The sequence below is a fragment of the Emys orbicularis genome, chromosome 1, assembly GCF_028017835.1.
Source record: "Emys orbicularis isolate rEmyOrb1 chromosome 1, rEmyOrb1.hap1, whole genome shotgun sequence".
Taxonomy (NCBI): Eukaryota; Metazoa; Chordata; order Testudines; family Emydidae; genus Emys; species Emys orbicularis.
In genome coordinates this window covers 372,423,003-372,430,920 of record NC_088683.1, presented here as the reverse complement: position 1 = coordinate 372,430,920, position 7,918 = coordinate 372,423,003, and the positions used below count along the sequence as shown (strand labels likewise).

At 48.1% G+C, this 7,918-nt stretch overlaps 1 pseudogene; it reads right to left on the bottom strand.

Annotated features, from left to right (window-relative positions):
• Nucleotides 1-636: 636 nt before the first annotated feature.
• Nucleotides 637-1,634, bottom strand: LOC135895546 (olfactory receptor 52R1-like; annotated as a pseudogene).
• Nucleotides 1,635-7,918: the final 6,284 nt, after the last annotated feature.

The window sequence follows — 7,918 nt, the reverse complement described above, 5'->3', positions numbered from 1 at the left end:
AAGTAAGAATATACATTAATATGTTAAACCTAACCGGTGTCCCTTAAGTGACTTGGCACAAGATGTCAGAACATGTTAGTATTAGAGCTGAGTGGGTCTAATATTTATTTTCTTTTCTTTCTTTTATATCAGAATTAGATACAGTGCTACTGTCAGCTAAATGCTAAGTTATCTGCCAAAAAAACTAGAGTTTTCAAGACCCTAAGTAGCCCTTGGAATCACAGTTAAAGTTGCCACCCCCACCAAAATCTGAAATGGCTCCCTTGTAACTGGGGTGAGGGAGGGAGCTGGAAATGATCCAGCAAGTGACTGGGGGAGGGGAATAAAGGAGCAAGCGACAGGGCGGGGTCTTGGGGGCGAAGATTTAAAGCAGGGGCAGAGCCTTGCCACAAGAGGTGGGGCAAGAGGTGGGGTTTTGGGGGTCCAGATACAAACAATTAGAGATGTGGCAACCCACTAAATTGTCCACAGACCTATTCCCAGTTTGTCATGCTGACCCAGCACAGTAAGGTCAGGAAAGGATTTAATGTCTTTTTGACTGTCCGGTAAGTGATTCAGGGATGACGGCCCAGCACCATGTCACCAGGCAGCTCTGCACGGAGCTCGGTCTGAGAGCCAGAGCACCAGGAGAAAACTTTAGGTCCCTTTATAAGTAAGTAGGTGGAGCAGCCTGTCCCAGATCTGTTTGGCCCTCACCCCGTAGATGATGGGGTGCAGCATGGGGGGCACGAGCAGGTATACGTTGGCCATGATAATGTGGAAATGTACGGCCACATTGTGGCCAAACCGGTGTGTGAGGAAGGAGAAGAGAGCTGGGATGTAAGAGGCTAAAATGACAAAGAGGTGGGAGCCGCAGATCCCAAGAGTCTTGAGCTGGGCATCCTTTGTGGGGAGGCTGAAGATGGCTCTGAGGATCTGGATATAGGACACGGCGATAAAAAACACATCCAGACACGTCACCATGAATGCCACAAAGAGGCCGTAGTAACTACTGACGCGGATGTCTGCGCAGGCCAGCTTCACCACGGCCATGTGCTCACAGTACGAGTGGGGGATAATTATGGTTCTACAATATGGCCACCGACTTGCCAGGAAGGGATAGGGCAGTACAAGCATGCCACCACGCAGCACCACGGACAGGTCAATTTTGGCCACTACGGGGTTTGTCAGGATGGTGGAATGTCTCAGGGGATGGCAGATGGCCACGTAGCGATCCAAAGCCATGGCCACAAGGATCCCAGACTCTATCACTGAGAAGCAGGGAATGAAATACATCTGGGTGAGGCAGGCATTGAAATCGATCTCCCTGGAATTGAACCAGAAGATGCTCAGCGTTTTGGGCAGGGTGGATGTAGACAGGACCAGGTCACTGATGGCCAGCATGCAGAGGAAATAGTACATGGGCCTATGGAGGCTCGGCTCCCTCTTCACAATGAAAAGGATGGTGAAGTTCCCCAAGATGGCTATGGCATAAATAGTGCAGAAGGGGATGGAGATCCAGACATAGGCCATCTCCAGGCCAGGAATGCCCAGCAGGATGAAGCTGGAGGGGTTTGTGAAGTTGGTTGTGTTGGAATCAGACATGGAGTAGGGGGAAGGTGTCCAAGTCTGAGGCAGAACGGTGTCTCCTTCATGTACCGTACATTCCCCTGACTTCCTGTATGTGCCCAGGCTCTAGGGTGATGGTCACAGTACAAATGCCTGGATGGAGAGACAATATTAATCTGAGACACTACATGCACTACTGGAGGCTGTTCTCATGGGTGAAGCAGATTGGTCGCTCTTCACACACTGAAAAATGACACTTCCATTATTCAGAGAAATTACTTATTAACAACTGGCCCTTCTAATGCCAATTATATATTTGATGGTGCTCCATGCGTCAATAATTGTACATGTCGTGATGTGGGAAACCTTAAGAGGCACCAGCAGGAAACACGAGTGTGGATACTGGTTATCCATCATTGTTCCTTAATGTAATGAAAGCCAGGCTAGAGAGTCCATGCTGTAGGGAGTTCCACATTCACCCGGTTGCTCAAATCTGAAAGTGTAAAAAAACCCAAACCTTTGCCAAGACATGTGCCAGGGAGAAACATCCCAACCAGAACAGACCTCGGGGAAAAGACCTGGGTGTCAATGATAGCAGGTCAACAAAACACATACTTATTTGCAGTAGTGGCCAAATCAAAGACAGTGTTTGGATGCCTAAGAAATGGGATGGAGAATAACCTGCTCTGGGTATGTGCTCAGTTTTGGTCACCCAGTCTCTAAAGGATACAGCATTATAAAGAGGATTTCTGAGACAAGCTCTGAGAATGGGGAGGGCTGCCATATATGGACAAACTGATAAGTCTGGGACTGTTTAGTTTAGAGAAGACACAAAGAAGGAGGCACATAATAGAGGAGAGGAATATAAAGAATAGAACTGATTACATTCAATTGGACAAACAGAGAACAGTTCACAACCCATAATATCTATAGATACTTAGTGCTTCAAAAGGACTAATTCCCCAAAGCAGAAGAAAATTATCAAGAAAACTGATTGCGAGGAAAATATTAGACATAAATATGGGACTGATACTTGGGAGTTCTTTAAGAAGAGTTTATTGGATAGCTTGAAATCACGATTCCACACTCAAGGAAGTGGAGAACTTTGGATAAAAACCTGATTCAGTGGCAAAGTTAAGGCAGGAATTATGTGAGGAAAAGCAATCTATACAAATGGGAAGTTATGAAAATTGATAAGGGATGTTAAAGACAACAGGGAAAACTCCATACTTGGTGGGGCTAAGGATAACAAAAAAGAGGTTATTAAGTATATTAAGAAGGAAATAAATCCTTGAAAATTACTAGAGGGAGAAAGGAAATTTCTTTGGCTCTCAAATCAGAAAACATGGATGTGTTGAAGAAATAGTTTTGTTCTGCATTTGGAAAGAAGCAGTATGAGGTACTCACATCACATGAGCTGATGAAATACTTTCCAGTCCATTAGCAGTCAAGGAGGATATTAAACAGCATCTACAATAGAACCGTAGAGTTAAGAACATCAGAGTAACGAACTGACCGATCAACCACACATCCCCTTCAGAAGTGGAAGTACATAATCTGTCAGCAGCAGAGCCAAAAAAAAAAAAAAAAAGGGCAAATACAGGAGAGTTCTGTATTAAATGGGAAATTTAAAAATAAAAGATTTGTCAAGGTTTGGAAACAATGGAAAAGCTGGTATGGGATTAGTTTAAAAAAAGTCTAGGAATATACTTAATGAAAGTAAAAACATGGTTTATGGAAAACAGGTCTTGTCAAATAAAACTGATTTCATCCTTTAATGAAAGTGCACGTTTGATTGATCAATGGTACTTCGCAGATGCAATGAACTTCAATTTCTCAGAGACATTGTATTCAGTAGGGGAAAACATTCAGATAAAAAATGAACAATCTACAATATCAGTAGAGCACATGTAAAGTGGATTAAAGACTGGCAAACTGACAGATCTCAGAAATCAGTTGTCAAGGGGGTGAATGGGGGTGTTTCTAGTGGGATTCTGAAGGCATCAGTTCTTGGACCGATGCTAGTCAATATTTTCATCAATGATCTGGAAGGAAATAGAAAATCATTTCCTCATTGGAGGAAGCCATAGCAGGCACACCGATTGATCGGGAGCATAGGCCCATACAAAGAAAACGTTTTAATACAGTCACATGAAAAGTTATTGTCTCAGAAGAGGGAATGCAGGCCGGATCCACAGACTAGGGCACTGTATGATGGAACGCAGGTACCCTGAAAAGGCGTTAGGGGTCATTGTGGACAACCAACTCAATGTGAGCTCCGAGTGTGATGCTGTGGCCAAAAGGGCTGATGCGATCCTTGGCTGCATAAACAGGGGAGTGGTGAGTTGGAGCAGCGGAAGGATTTTACCTCTGCACATGGCATTGGTGAAACCGACTGTGACCAGTTCTGGGGTCCACATTTCAAAAAGGCTGTTGAAAAATTGAAGAGGGTGCAGAAAAAAGCCACAAAAATGATTTGAGGCTGGAGAAAATGCCAGACAGTGAGAAACTTAAGGGCATCAGATATTTAACTTATTAAAAAACCGATCAAGCAGAGACTTTCATGGGGTGAGAAGCATTGGTAAAGCGGAGAAAGGCAGAGCAAGACCCAATGGCTGGAAGCTGAAGCCAGACAAATTCCACCTGGAAATAAGGGCCAAATGTTTAGTCCTGAGGGTGATTAACCTTTAGAACAAACTGCGAAGGGAAGTGGTGGATTCTCCAACCCCCCATGTCTGCAAATCCAGACTGGAAGCTTTCCTGGAAGATCTGCTTGAGGGCTTTTCTACACTCAAAACTCTACAGCAGCACTGCCAGAGCGCTTCAGTGTAGACACGACTTACACCAACATCATAGAATCATAGAATCACAGAATATCAGGGTTGGAAGGGACCTCAGGAGGTCATCTAGTCCAACCCCCTGCTCAAAGCAGGACCAATTCCCAACTAAATCATCCCAGCCAGGGCTTTGTCAAACCGGGCCTTAAAAACCTCCAAGGAAGGAGACTCCACCACCTCCCTAGGTAATGCATTCCAGTGCTTCACCACCCTCCTAGTGAAATAGTGTTTCCTAATATCCAACCTAGACCTCCCCCACTGCAACCTGAGACCATTGCTCCTTGTTCTGTCATCTGCCACCTCTGAGAACAGCCGAGCTCCATCCTCTTTGGAACCCCCCTTCAGGTAGTTGAAAGCAGCTATCAAATCCCCCCTCATTCTTCTCTTCTGCAGACTAAACAATCCCACTTCCCTCAGCCTCTCCTCATAAGTCATGTGCTCCAGCCCCCTAATCATTTTTGTTGCCCTCCGCTGGACTCTTTCCAATTTTTCCAAAACCTTCTTGTAGTGTGGGGCCCAAAACTGGGCACAGTACTCCAGATGAGGCCTCACCAATGTCGAATAAAGGGGAACGATCACGTCCCTCGATCTGCTGGCAATGCCCCTACTTATACAGCCCAAAATGCCGTTAGCCTTCTTGGCAACAAGAGCACACTGTTGACTCATATCCAGCTTCTCGTCCACTGTGACCCCTAGGTCCTTTTCTGCAGAACTGCTACCTAGCCATTCGGTCCCTAGTCTGTAGCAGTGCATGGGATTCTTCTGTCCTAAGTGCAGGACTCTGCACTTGTCCTTGTTGAACCTCATCAGGTTTTTTTTGGCCCAATCCTCTAATTTGTCTAGGTCCCTCTGTATCCGATCCCTACCCTCTAGTGTATCTACCACGCCTCCCAGTTTAGTGTCATCTGCAAACTTGCTGAGTGTGCAGTCCACACCATCCTCCAGATCATTAATAAAGATATTAAACAAAACCGGCCCCAGGACTGACCCTTGGGGCACTCCGCTTGAAACTGGCTGCCAACTAGATATGGAGCCATTGATCACTACCCGTTGAGCCCATTTATTTTGCTTAGTAATTCACTTTGTTCTGTCTGTTACTACATGATACCACTTAAATCCTACTTTCTGTATTTAATAAAATCACTTTTTACTTATTATTTAACCCAGAGTATGCATTAATACATGGGGGGGGGGGGGGCAAACAGCTGTGCATATCACTCTATCAGTGGTATAGTATTATAGAAGGTTAATAGCCATTGCTTTAGCTTAACATACAGGTTTTTGGCCTGTAGGTCTCTTGCATTACAGCCAAATATATTTTTAATATAAATCTAGAAACCCATTACAATACATCAAATACTCAAATTTATAAAAAAAGATATATCTATGCAAGCAAGCAGATTAATCCTTAGGGCTACACCATGCTGTGCTGTGGCGCTCACTCTCCAGCGCTGGGGGGACTTCCATCTCATCCTCCAGGCCGTGAGGGCCATTTGGAGGAGGGGAGGTAGACCGGGAGGCAGAATGTCGCGGCCTACTGGCAGGCCTGCAACTTCCATGACTGCCTGCTGGCTTTCGGAGTCAGTCACGGATTGTTGTGGGGTCTCCGGAACTGCTGCCGGTGAGTATCCTCCCCAGTCCTCACTACAACAGTGACCATCTTTGCCACCTTGAACACCCGGGGCCGCAGGTGGGTCTGCACAGGTGCCAGGTGCTCTCCTTCCTTCGGGAGGGAGGATACTCTGTGATTTTCCTGCAGGAGACCTACATGGATCCAGCCAGAGGAGATGCGTGGAAGGGTCAGGGCCTTCTATACCAGCCTCTTCTCCCCAGATCCGACCGATGTCGATGCCTGCACAGTGCACTGGAACTAACTCCCGACAGTCAGTGCAGGTGACCAGGACTGGCTAGAGCTGCTTCTCACTCTGGCCGAGCTCGCAGAAGCCCTCTGTCTCATGCCCCCAATGAACCTCTGGACCTGGACGGGCTGACCGTGGAGTTCTACCGTGTGTTCTTGGACGTCTTCGGCACACACCTTCTCACTGTCTGGGCTTGGTCCTTGGGGAGCAGGTACCTCCCTCTGTCATGCAGGCTTGCTACTGAAGAAGGGGGACCTCCTTGACCTTTGGAACTGGTGTCCCATCTCGCTCCTCAGCATGGACTACAAAATCATACCGAAGGCCATCTCACTGTGGCTGGGGTCCGTGCTGGTGGATGTGGTCCATCCCGACCCGACTTACACTGTCCCGGGCTGCACCAACTTTGATAAGCTACACCTGGAGCTTGGGTGTAGGGATGGTCTATCTTTCGCCCTCCTCTCTCTGGACCAGGAGAAGGCATTGACAGGATGGACCATGGGTTTCTCCTGGGCACTCTGTATGAGGTAGTCCTCAGGCCCCAGTTTGTGGGTTTACTCCAGGTGCTGTACACCTCCATGGAGTGCTTGGTCATGCTCAACTGGACTGTGACAGAATTGGTCAGCTTCAGGCGCGGGGTGCATCAGGGGTGTCTGCTGTCAGGCCAACTGTATACTCTGGCGATCGAACCCTTCCTCTGTCTTCTCCGTCGTAGGTTGACGGGGTTGGTTCTCCCTGAGTTGGAGCTGCAGCTGGTCTTGTCAGTGTACTCCAATGACGTGCTCCTCTTGGTACAGGACTCAGGCAACCTGGTACGGTAGGAGACCTGCCAGGTGATCTACTCAGCGGCCTCCTCCGTCCAGGTAAACTGGGTCAAGAGCTGTGGCCTGATGGCTGGGGATGGGTGGCAGATGAGCTCCCTCCCACCCGCACTTCAAGCCATTCAGTGGAGCACGGGTCCATTGCTCTATCTCAGCATTTACCCATCCTTCTCTGCCGGAGAACTGGCAGGATTTGGAGGCCAGGGTGGGTGAGCAGCTGTGGAGATGGACGGGACTGCTCTGGTGCCTTACCATGCAGGGGAGGGCTCTGGTGCTTAACCAGCTACTCCTGTCCATGCTCTGGCACTGGCTCAACACCCTGAGCCCAGTCGCGGGGATCCTGGCCCTGATCCAGACAGTAGCTCTGGAGTGTGATGGGTTTGGTCACAGAGACCCATTGGGACTGTCACCTGATGTGCTGGAATTACCTCTGAGCCCATTTTCCCTGCCAGCTTGGGATTCCAGAACCCTGCCTTGTTGAGCCAGACACGCTAGCCTGCTGCAACACAGACCCAGATCTGGTCCAGCACCTAACTCCCAATGATGTGGGCCTCTAGGGGCCTGGCTGATGGGCAGGAGAGAGGTGCCTATTTCCACCTGGGACTGTCAGCTGTGAGACCTCTGCTGGAGCGAGGGCCTAGGACAGGCTGGACCTTTATCATGAGAGACTTAAGAGCATATATAAGAACGTCCACACTGGGTCAGACCAAAGGTCCATCTAGCCCAGTATCCTGTCTGCCGACAGTGGCTAGTGCCAGCTGCCCCAGAGGGAATGAAAAGAACAGGTAATCATCAACTGATCCATCCCCTGTCACTGATTCCTAACATCTGGGAAACAGAGGCTAGGGACACCATC